We start from the raw sequence: 12661 nt of genomic DNA, 5'->3' as shown, positions 1-12661 counted from the left end.
TCTCTGTGCTCTATAAATACTGGCTATTTATAATTTTATAAGGCTGACTTTTTTTCCTGGCAAGATAAGTGACTAAATGACATGGAAATCATTCAGGTAAATTATAATGTTAACATTTTACATTCAGTGGCATTTTAGCATCAAGACTAATTAACCACTGAAACCATCTCTGTGGTTTCATGAAAGATTTCCAACTGCCAGAATTTTTAATCACTATCTTTCTTCCTAAAATGAAGTTAAACCAGAAATGTAACTACTGGTAGCTCTGTGGCCAGTGTTCTCTGTGCTTGCAGTGGGATCTTTGAGTCTGGCTTCCATTTGTAGCATGCAAGACCGTGAACCTGCCAAGGTTTATGCTATCTTACAATTGAATTCTTTGTTTAAAAATCTTCATGAAGAAAGATAGGAGGAAAACTTTTTCTATAATGTCTTTTATTTCCAGCAGCTGTCTGTAGGCTGTTCTTTTACAGCCAGTTAGAATAATTGATATAGAACCTTTTGAGGTGGTAAGGAATGTGATACTTCAGACCATCTGCAAAATGGTGGCCTTACAGTAAAAATGAAATGAATAAAAGAAGCACCAGGTACTCACTATATTAATCTTTTTTTCCTCTCTCTATGATCTTCTTTCTTTTACCTGTAATAGAGCTCTAACCTTTAAATGTTCTCTGAGTTGAACAATTTTTCATGATCCAGCTGTCTCGGGATTGTTTTAGTTCAGTTTAATACATCTTTTGATTCACTACTGGGTTTTGGTTTTATGGAGTTATTTATGGAATTTAACTCCTTTGCCAGATAAGGGTTAATAAATCATAATTTGAATAATTACCAAATTATTCCAGTTGAATAAATGAATAAGACTTCATTAGAAAAAACTCTTAATGCCACTGTTTTTTTCCAGCTATTAGCTGTTTGATGTTACTTTCCTGTGCCTTTTCTCTCAATTAAATATAAACATAGAAAATCCCTGATTCAAAAGATTTTAAAAAAAAACCAAACTGAATTGCATATTGATATTTTCTTGATCTATTGATGTAACAATTTTGCCCCCACAGTATCCAATCCAATATCCATATGCATTGAAAGGGGATGATCCCATCCCACTTGACTCCAAACAAAGGCAGGGGCCATTTCTTTTGCAGGCTTAGCACTTAATTGCACAGACACAGAGGTTGTCAGTTCACTGGATGATGCAGGAGTGATGGTCGATGGCAGTGTAGGCTGTGCTGGTGCTGCCTTGATCCTGAGTCTTGCTATGCGGTGGCTGTTCCTTCTTTGTACTGGGACAGGCTTTCATCCAAATTCCTAATGATCTAGCTGAGGCCATTGAGCCAGCAGAGTATTATTCCCTGATCCTCTCCCCACCCCCTCTACCCCCGAATTCTTTGGATAGTTTCCCAAAGATTTAGTGGCTTGAACTTGCTCCCTGCAGAGTCAGACAAACAGCACGGTTGACAAAACACAGGAGGCAGGTTTTGGAGATGGACGTAACTGCAGCAGCACTAAATATTTTAATGTCAACCTTAATGGAACTGTATCCTAACCCTGAAAGCAATTACTTTACATCACCAGCCAGCTGAACCAACTCATCCTGCATCTGTACAGGCTGATCTAACAAAAGGGATGGGAGGGAGGCAGGCAGGCCTGGGACCTCCCCTTTTGGCAGCTTTAGACTGGCATAACTGTAATACAAAAATGCTTAAGGGTTTCTGAAGACTTGGAAGTGTGTGAATTAGTTTTACATAATCTAATTTGTACTTGCAGGTACTTTCTCATTGCAGTTTGTATTTACATGACAAAATTGGTTGTGAAGCAGAGAAATGAGGGAATTATTGAAAACCAAAATTTAAAAGTGCAAATAGGACTTTCCATAAGTAATTAACCAATCAAAATATACATTTAAATTTACTATGGATACTGATAGTGTCCCCAACCCCTGTACTCCCTCTTCTACTACACCGATTGTACATTGGTACCTTCCTATTTGACCTCCCTTTCCTAGGGAAATGCACAATGCATAACAGGAATCCATTGTCTGTTCACTTATTTGTTCCACCTTTATTTTCCCAGCCTTCAGAAACTGGGTCTCAAGTTGGAGAGCACCATTTTGCTCTGGTGCTTGGATCAAACAGAAAAGAGTCATTAAACAGGAGGGAGCAGGGCTATTAGGTCTGATGCTAGTTTTTCCTGCTTGAGAGTGTCATTGCCTCTTTCCTTTACTAATTCTCTTTTGTGGCTGTTTAACCATGGTTCAGCCATTTCAGGACAACACCTTTTTTCCCACAAGCTTTCTTGGAACTGCTGATGTCCAGGTAGGCTCCCAGCTGAGTGGGCTTGCTGTCAAACAATCCAGATATTCCCACGTGTGTGAGCAATGCATGGGACTTCACAGGCTTTGTTCACTGAAATGTGCCGGAGTTTATCTGCTTTGAGTAAATCTGATGGTATCAGGAGAGATCCGAGGAAAAGCAGCTCATTCTGTTGCCTTGTTTTTTCTGGGTGCAGTTATGATTTTCAAGCCATGGAAAGAGTGGCTGGCTTCAGCCTAGTCTAGCTCACAAGCCTTGTCTGGTATAAAGTATCTTTCTGACCAACTTGTACAGAAAGAAACTGTTTATTAGGGAAGGTGAAGAAAATAAAATCGCTGGAAAGTATGGTCTTAACTTCCAATCCAGAAAGCCTTTAATACTTAGCTTTTAATACTTACCTTTGTAGCTTTCCAGGTTACTTCTTCCCTGTCCTGGCAGACACTGGAACACCCATTTTAGAGCTGAGATAGCTGTATGTTTGTTATCCCATATACATTGATGAATTATGAGTCAATGCTGCATCATGTAAAAGCAGCCATAGAATTGATGAGCTTATTAAAAATTGCTTTGTTTCCCTCATTGCTCATCACAAGTTTGAGTAAGGAGGGAGCACATGGTGGAAATTTTACTTTTAGATATCTGAAATTTCAGCCTCAGATTTAGAAATTATTGGCCAATATTGTGTTAAAATAAGAAGGTCACTTTACAACTGAGAACAAATACTGGATCAAATTAAAAATAAACTTGTTCTACTGTAAGCTCTGTTCAAACAATTTTACTGGTGGCTTTGTGAAGCTTGCTGCAATGTGCACCAAGTCCTACACCTAAAAGATAATGGTCATTTACTTTGTGGAGAAATAATGAACTACTGAAGAAATAATGTTAAAATTATTTATTCTCTGCTAGTTTTTTTCAAGCCACAATAATCACCTATATTTCACCAGACAGCATTCTTGCCTTTTCCCTATATTTCGACACCATGACAGGTTTTAAACTCAATGAGAAAACTCAATGCTCTAGCTCTGTGTTTTTGAGAATTAAATGTTTTCATTTCTCTGAAGTCGGTAATTCAAAATTAATAGAAACAAAATCAGTAGCTTCAAAATTACTAATACAAAATATGATTCAGCGAGTGATAAATTTCTGTCTCCAGTCCAAAACAAAGTTAACAAATTCATTAGTACACTGCTGCAAATATAACCTCTCCTCTTACGTTTTTAAATTTAAATATTATTGCTTTATACATTTCATTTTCTGCAAAAGTGTTATTGTGATGTACAGTTATTATTTATTCAGCTGTTAATCTCACTGGTGGAAGGATTTCACACTGGCAAGACCCTGCCAGTTGGTTCAGGCACCAGGCTTTGGGTGAACTTGGAGTCTCCTTTTCTTCTCATAGAGCATTTAGGAAGGAATAGTGAAATCTGAGCTTATCCTCTGGGTTAGGCAGTCAACTCCTGTAGCATATCCAACATAACTGCATCACCTTGCTAATTTCTCTGGATCCCATATTCACCTACCTCTGCCTGTGGCCCGAGTCACTGTACCCACACAAGTGTTTCTACCCTTGCCGTGAGCTTATCTGGCCCTGTCATGCACATTTTTTTCATGTGAAAGGACTTTCCTGCTGGTACTGAATTGCATCAAGAGATTTCCCATGACAGAAAAGGATGATGTAATTCGCTGAGGAAAGGAATGGCAACAGTCTCAAAGCAAGCAGAGTTCCTTTTTTACTTGGTTATGTATGGGTACTCCTGGGCTCTCGAAATAGATACATATTTTTCTGTGTGGATATATACATTTAGGTGTCTATTTGTAGCTAAATGAAACTTACAAAGAGCAGTAGTGTTTGCAGCTAAATATTTGGCTATGAGCTTTCTCAGTACTGTGAAGTAAGAATTCTTTTCAAATGCTGTGCACCTGTACATGCTTGTAAACTAGTAGTGTTGAGATAATATATGCTGCCTGTCACTTAGCTGTTTTTATCAGTTAATCATGCTTTGTCATTAGTTCTCTACATACGTCACTCTATATGGTCTTGTTTCCCCCATTTCTCATATAATTCACAGGAAATGTAAGTTTAATCCATTAAAGAAGAGTACTGTTACTCTTTTGCATAGAGAGAAATAAACTGAACATTCACATTATTATGTCCATATGCTTCATTAAAATTAAACTTTTCACTGGCAATTTAGCAGAACACAAGGAAAGAGGTGTAGGTGAACCTAGGACATTCTGTAAGTTTATCTGCATGTAGGCTACTGGTTCGCAACTACATTTATTTTGCTTTATTTTGCAGTTCTAGCCACAAATACAGTAGCTTTGTTAATGCACTATACCTTTAAAAGAAAAAACCCCAAACCCTTCCAAATCGGGTTTTGTTTCTCAGGTCACTTTAGTACCACATGAATGTGTAAAAGAAAGTATGTAGGTAAACAAATGAAGAATGTAATAGCAGTATGACTGAACTCTCTATTTTTTTTTTCTTCTGCACATATGGTATTTTGTTTGGCAAGATACATAAGAAGAAATGGTAATTTTTGGATGAGAAACAATGATTCAGGATGCAGAGCCATGTCTCAAGCAGAGATTATTTGAAATAATTTTTATCAAGGGAGATCTCAATTCCACCTCCTAGCATTTTTTTTTTTTTAATCCAGACAGAATATACCCTGAAGCAGCTTGGACCCACTGACTCTTGTTCTTTCACCATGCACCCTTGTGAAGAGAGCACCTCCGTCCTCTCACTAAACTCTTCTTAGGTACTGGGAGACCTTTATTAGGTCCCTATGAGTCTTCTCTTCCCTGTGTTGCCCAAATCCTTCCTTCAAACTTCTCTTCATGTGGCAAGTTGTCCAATATTTAAATCATCCTGGGTGGCTCTTCAGCAGACTTTCTCCAGTTTGATCTGGAGTGACCAAATTGTTGATATTTGTCTACAGTCATGACTGTGAAAATATCTGAAGAGAGCAAGGTATATGAATTTGTGAAAGCTGTCATTTTATTGCTGCACTCTGTGTGGTATCATATACATGGTTAAAACTTGTGTTTTATGTAGTCTTTGTATAAGAGATTGCATTAATTTTCTCAAAGGGATCTATGTTTTGTTGCAATGTTTAGCATTAAAGCATTTCAGTTATATATGTCTATACTTTCGTACTTTATAAGGCATGAGTATTAGAGTCCAGGGGAACAGAAGATAGAATGTTCCTTTTTTTTTTTTTTTCTTCTTAACAAAATTAAAGGGATAAAATATTCATTTGCTCTTTTATGTTTCCAACAATGCAAAACTGGTATTGTACCAACAAGTGCTGAACAGTGAGTGGTGGCTGTAAATAATCAACTGTATAATTGAATGTATTTTGAGGCACGAACACAGCATCCATAGGGTTGTGTACTGGAGTTGAACTGTGAACTGAATCCCAGAACTAATATAAAAGATGTTTCTCAAGAAAATCGAACAATCAAAATTTGCTGTTGTCTTAAGACAATGACTGAAGGCATTTGTATTTTTTTATATATCCTAAACTTTGATGTTCTCTGACTCACATTAACCTCTTTCACAAGGATCACAAATCTTCAGAGGATCTCCTCTATCTATGTAATTTACTCTCTGTCAAACATACAAAACAAATCTCAGTAATACTTTCTGTTAGGGGAGGAAAGGAAATCTCTGTCATGGCTGGCCCTGGCAGTTGGACTGTCCATGTGAGACAGATGTGAAAATCCACATTTCAACAGTCACAACCATAGTTAGACTGACTCTCAGTTAAATGTATTAGCTCATGGAGTCTGTTTGTTGTAGGATTAGTTTCAGCTTTTTTTGTTTGTTTATTTTTTTGAGGGGGGTGGAATTATTCTGTCACAAGATTATTAATAGTTACTTTTTAGGTTAGATTAAATAATCCAGGGTAAAATTAGACATGAATTAATTAGATTAATTGTTTAGTTTGAGCTCCCTTTTAAAAATAAAATCAGCAAAATTCCTGGGCAGCTCTTAATTCCTCCTTGTTATTGTGCCAGGCTTCACTTTGTAGCATATCCTACTTCAGTTATAGTTCTAGCTTTCCCCAGTATCTTCTCCATATTTCTTGGTTTGTAATGCAGATCTTTGCTTCTGAGTACTTAATTTTTAACTTTTGTGTTCTTACACAATGTTACAAATATTTTTGTATGATGATCGATGGTGCAGGTAGACATATTTTATGTCTCTTCTTGCCTATGAGCTTATTTTTTTTTTCCTTTGAAATACAAGAACGTGGCTATCTTTGCCTTAAAATGTAATTATTTTAACAATATGTCCATCCATCGTTTTGAATCTCACTCTGTTGGCATTACAGAGTAGAATTTGACGGCTGGGTAGGTCCTATTTAAAAGCATATTTTGCTAAGAACTACTTCCTGCAGAGAAAAACAGAAAATATATAAGTCCCATTTAAACCGAAAAACTGAAAAAGAACAACACCAGCTTTATTAAACTTCTTTTCCAATACACAGTAAAAACCTAGGGAAAGTCACTTGGGATTACACCCATAGCTTCATTGCAGACTGCTGCATTTTTCTTTGCATTTTCACTGCATCAGGAGGAGACCTGTGTTTAGGCTATGACTAGTTTTGGGAGCAGAGTAAGATGCAGAGTCTGTCCCCACTATGAGGAGCCGGGTTAACTGCCTCCCTCCGCAAGTTCTGACCTGTGTAGAATCCAGCCTTTAATCTCAGCCCTACTTACACCACTTGGTTACAGTATCACCAGACCAATTATAGCAACATCCAGGCTTATCAGAAGTCTTGGCAGAGCAACATCCAGAGCTATTCACTTACCCTAGATGTTTCAGTAGCTTAAATTTGAGAGTTCTGAAAACACCCCACTGCTGCTGCTGCTGCTGTTACTGTAGCTGGGCGGTGGACAAATGTAATTGTAGTGTCTGATGCTGTCACTCTGGCATCTTTCATGAGCAGGAATTCTATTATGGAGAAATTTAATCTGTCTGCTGTATCTTAACGGGGTGGTTGTGTAGACCACAATGCTTCTCAAAAAAGAAAAACAAAAATTGTTGTTAGAAGAGACTTAGGGCAAAGACTCTTTCAATGTTGTTAACTCTGAGAGGACAGACTATTGAAAGCCGGTGCACAGTGCCAAACTCTTGTATTGAAAAGTTTTGGCTGAAATACTGGGATATATAGATAATACAGTCTCAGAAATTTTGCCAAGGAAACTGCAGTCAGAAATGTAGGAAATTGTCCAAGATTAGGCCTCAGACATGCTGCATTCATTACCAGCAGCTGTGCATATATGAAGTGTTTCTTTATACCACAGAATCCAAACCACTGTGGCCTGTCACTGTCATTTTTATAGCAATTTGCTGACTTTTTAAGAAACAGGAAAACATTTCGCTAAAACAGAAGTTGAAATGACTGATAGAAGATAATTTAAGGGAATTTTAATGGCTACTGAGTGTGTACCTTAGAAATATGCTGAAAGGCACATATATTAAAGACTTTATGTAATAAAACTCACTAAGAAAACAAAATTATGCTAACAGTAGTTAAATGTTTATTGTAAGTCACAGATGCATACCTTAAGAGATCCCTTAAAAAGGCGGAAAGGTGAATGTGATATAACAGCGGTATTATTATTTTTAGCAAAAGGATTACAGTTATTGACATTTTCTTTTAAGATAAATTCAAATATGCATCCATTAGGGGGAGTTACACATTCATCACTTAAGTGCTTCAGATTTTCAGACACTGTTTTATATGACAGGTTTTCTTGGATGGTTTTGTTAACTTTTAAAATACTCTATTCCTACCACTAACCCTTCTTCCTTTATAGTGGGCCATGTTTTAAACTTGTTTAATCAGCATGCAAAAATTTGCAGTAAAGCACAAGTTCCAACTTTATCAATTTCTGAATGCTTCAGGGGGGGAAAAAGGCTATTACAATAGTGAAAATATCTCTGTTAACTGGAGAATTTTCTAGAATGAAATATAGATGATAGGATTTGGAAAACCTGAAGCAAAATTTTCTCTCTCAAGCAGTTTCTCCTTTGCCCATTTTTTTTTTCTTCCATCTGTGAAATGGCTTCTGCCTCAGGGTAGTTCAGGAAATCTATCAGTGTCGGCTGTGTTTACTTTAGTACAGGAGGGTTTTAAACAGCCATGTGACCCTTGTGCTGGATGTTAGTATGAGTGTTCACAAAAAAAAAGGCAAAGAATACTGATGGACTTCAGTTGATAAATTCTTGTGCCAGGCTTTAGAGTATAATAGTTTTAGATGAGATATTGAAATCAGGTAGTTACATGCCTAAGCACTCTCCATCTAGCTGTCCCGTGTAACGTGGATAGCAACAAATCCCTTTCCTTTATACTGAGAACTGAAAACCACAACCAGTGGAATTCTTTCTGGAATAAGTCCACTTCACATTTCCCCTACAATCACAGCAAGTGCCACTCTGCCTCTACATAGCCCTTGGAGTATTTTTTCCAGTGCCTGTGGTCCAGCTGCAGGAAGCGCTGACTCCTGGGAAATTTCAGAAGAATTTCTGAGAGGCCGCATAAGTAGAAAAAAGGATTTCCAACACCAAGATTTTGGTATACCACATTTGAGGGCCTGTTTCAAAATGAGTTCCAGTATCAGTGCTCTGCTCTTCAGCACAGAGCTCTCCTGGAGACTTTCTGTATCACCCCTGCAAAGTTATCGCCAAGGTAGGTGGACAAGATGGGGAAGGGCAATTCAGGGGAGGGATGAACTGATGGCAGCAATTCCTGAAGTTCATTTTTCAACAATCACTGCCTTTGCCTAGAACAATGACTGAGTTTTGTATGTATATATCACCCCTGTTGTAGAAAAAGGTATTTGGGTCTCTGGGTGGTGGACACAGAGATGTGAGAACAACCTATCTACAGAAAGTGAATTGAGACATTAAATGTGGACTAGAGATCTTTCTTGTAATAAAATTAGCATTTTTTGCTCGATTTTCCATCCAATTTCAAGAACAAACTCTTCTCCATACTTTTCTACTCTTTTGGTCCTACCAGCCAAATAGTAGGCAATTGCAGTGAGATCAGTATTTCAACTCCCAGGAAGCACAAGCATGCCCAGCAAACCAGAAGGAAGGACAAGCAATCCCAAAGTAAGGGAACATCCAGATTCTTGAGAAAAGGCTGATGATGCTTCTTGCAGTATAATAGACAGCGGGGAGAAGCAAAGGCAAGCTGAGTGCATGTGGGGAAATACTTCAGGAAACACTGCTGTAGAAAGAAGCGTGGACACTGAGACACTGGTTATGCTATATCTGCCCAGTTACCAATACTAAGGTATAGGTTTTATAAATTCAGTTATCTTCAGTACTTTTGCAATAAAAAGTTGCATTTTTACTGAATATTGTCCTTATCTTTGAATCCTTCTCTAGCAGGTCAGGCTCTGACCTTAGATTTTTGGCCTCAAAATTGATTCAGTCACATTGGCATTATCAATGCTAAATGCAGCTCCAGTCTTCCATGTAGTTTTTCATTTAGGGTTACACTTTGCATGCTTTGCTCTTAAGTCAGCACATGGTGGGTGGGAAAAGTGGAGAGGGGGTGTCTTTCCTGTGTCTTTCCTGTGACTTGCACTGATTCTTCAGGATTCTAAAAACCTGTGTCATGCCATTAGCTTCTCTATGCCCTCTGTATATACATACTATATTTAGTTTCTAGATTTTCTTTGAGAAATACTTTCTGGGCTGAATATTTTACCACTTGTTCCTGTTTAAAGGGCTCTTGTATGAGAGAATTCAGCTGGACTTTGAGTTACTTCTCTTGGCAGTTAACACCAAAGCTTGCAAATCTGGCAGTGCTTGTGGGAAGGTCTTTAGTGAAATGCAGTTAGCAAAATCATTTAGTTGATGGAATTAGGAAATGATAGTGATAAAGTTGGCTGCTGTGAAAATAGTAACTGACTGACAGAGCCAAACTGTGTTTTCTGAAGCTGTTGGATCCATGGCGGTCTGACATCTATGCAGAGGCATGCCAAGCAAATAAAGAGAGTATGAGGAAGAAAGTGGGAAGACTTTTGGGAGTGTTGCATGTGATAATTTCTATGTAATATACTGTGTTCTGGAAACTTGTGCAATGGTTAGCCTTGCTTGAAGAAAGTCAAGTTCAAGTGATTCTTGTAAGACCTGTGGTACAGCCTCAAGCTCTGTGTGTGAGCACAAAATATAAAGTAAAAAAAAAAAATCTTCTCCTTTCTTCTCTGTTAAGTAAATGACAACTTTAAATTCTTAAAAGGGTCTGCACCCTGTTTCTGAATATGCAACACCTGCTGATACAGGGAAAAATCATTTCACCAGCAGTTTGGCATGTTGGCAAATAGTAGCTGTGTTGGGACAAATGTAGAAAACTATCACCTTCTCTCTTGGACAATCAATATCCAACAAATCACTTCAAGGTGTGCCATAAATGCAATTCTAGATGCCCTGCAGCACTTAGTCTTCTGCCTAACAACCCACCTATCACCAGGCATTCATCCTCTGCCGGAATGTGTACCACTGCAAGGTTTGTTTACATACGCAGTTCTGAGTGGACTCTAAGTGCATATAAACCCTATTCTTATGCCTTATGAAAACCTCAGGGGTTTTTTCCTCCAAGGAAACATAATAAGCTTTCTACTTAACAGCAGCCCAGAGTGGCTTTCTTATGTATATAAAACCAATTTAATATTTTGGAAAGTATTAATTTAATTTTACATGGATGATTTGTATCACTATTTTGTATATAGACCACTTGCAGGGGTATGGTTCACACCAGGTGTCAGAGGAGTGTGAAATAATTTTTATGCCACCTTTCCAAGGCAATAAATGTCATATAAGCATACAGAAGTGCAGCTAGAGTACTTTTAGATGAACATTCTCAAAATGTATGTAAGAAATCTGTTTGACAGACTTACCCAAAGGATGACACTTTTTTCTGATCCTGCCAAAGCAGCAACTGTGTAAAAAGAAAATTTGCTCTGGTGGTTGGATTTTTTCCCCAAAGACTTATGATGAAAAGGGAGGGAGGAGAAACTGTAATTAGGAGAAAATAAATGGTTACTTTCTACTGAGCAAGAAAGAAATTTCTAAATGGCATAATTTTAGAAATTGCTAAATGACATAGCAAGTTTTCAGTCATCTTTCCCGTAATAAAAAAACAAAATAGAAGATGGACGGCAGCAGCTGAACCCGCAGTCCCAGCCACATAGTTTGTGTCATGATCAGAATAATGCTTATTCCAAGAAATATGTGAAACGTTTTTTGGGAGAATCACACGGATATTGATTTTTTCTGTGTTTTTAAAATACCTTTTAAAAGATATAATTTCATAGAAGTACCTTGAACCTTTTTTTTTCCTTTTTTTTTTCTTTTTCCTAATATGATCAGAATACAAGTTAAAGTTTTCTAGAGGTATAAAATTTTAGATTTATCATTAAGAATAGAGTGTTTTTCTTAAAACTTATTCTCTTGTACTGATAGGATTGCCCTGCTGGTGGTCTTTACCAGTTCTAAGAGATTCACAATAGGGTAGTTTGTTCACAAAAGCCAATTCTTTTTGACAGACCTCTATACAAAACTATTTTACTCTAAATGGATTGTTTCAAACAGCCTATACATACCTTGATTGTTAAGAGATGTCCTTTATCTCATGAGTTTACATACCAAATTGATCTCTTTTTTCTTCCAGTTATATTCTTATGTCATTTTCATTTGCAGTAAATATCTTCCTTCTTCCTGAAAAAGGTGTCAATTTTTAATTAAAAAAAATTAATCCAGTAATCCAGAGGGATTTAGTGCTGTGGACCCAAGTATTAAATGTAAATCAAAACTTAGTCAGTTGGAAGCTGCTTATTATGAAGATTAGACACTCAGTCTCCAGTTCAGAGCATTAGCTGTGGAAGCAACGGCTTCTTTGCTTTCTTTTACAGACGAGAGCAGTGAGTAGCAGCTGCTGATAGAGGTTACTGAGAAAAATGGGAAAACAGTACAATAAATTGAGGGAGGAAGGGATGCAACTGGGTGTTTTAGGATATTTCAGAGTCCTGATGATATGTTGAAGTGAGTCTCGCAAATACAAACAGGTTTCAGATTCGTAGAGGGTTCAGTTTAAAGAGAGAGAATAGGTTCAGATTACAGCTGGATTTTTCTTTCTTTAGTGACGGGTTTAAACTTTTCACTAAACTACTACTGCCTTTTTTTTCAAGAATTTGGTAAAATGACATGAAAACTAAAGAGCATTATTTTTTATCACTTCATCTCATTACTGTTATTCATATCGCAGTTCTTCTGAAACAAATAGAATAAACCTTTTTTTTTTTCTTTTGGGAGGGGGGATATT

At 37.3% G+C, this 12661-nt stretch overlaps 1 protein-coding gene across 1 annotated transcript in view; it reads left to right on the top strand.

The window, feature by feature from the left end:
- TENM3 (teneurin transmembrane protein 3) overlaps positions 1 to 12661 on the top strand; it is a 379052-nt gene that overhangs the window by 117779 nt on the left and 248612 nt on the right. The window lies entirely within an intron of this gene.

This window comes from Chamaea fasciata, unplaced genomic scaffold (assembly GCF_029207755.1).
Source record: "Chamaea fasciata isolate MVZ Bird 193981 ecotype frontalis unplaced genomic scaffold, bChaFas1.0.hap1 SCAF_6, whole genome shotgun sequence".
NCBI lineage: Eukaryota > Metazoa > Chordata > Aves > Passeriformes > Sylviidae > Chamaea > Chamaea fasciata.
This window is presented reverse-complemented; position numbering and strand designations above follow the sequence as displayed.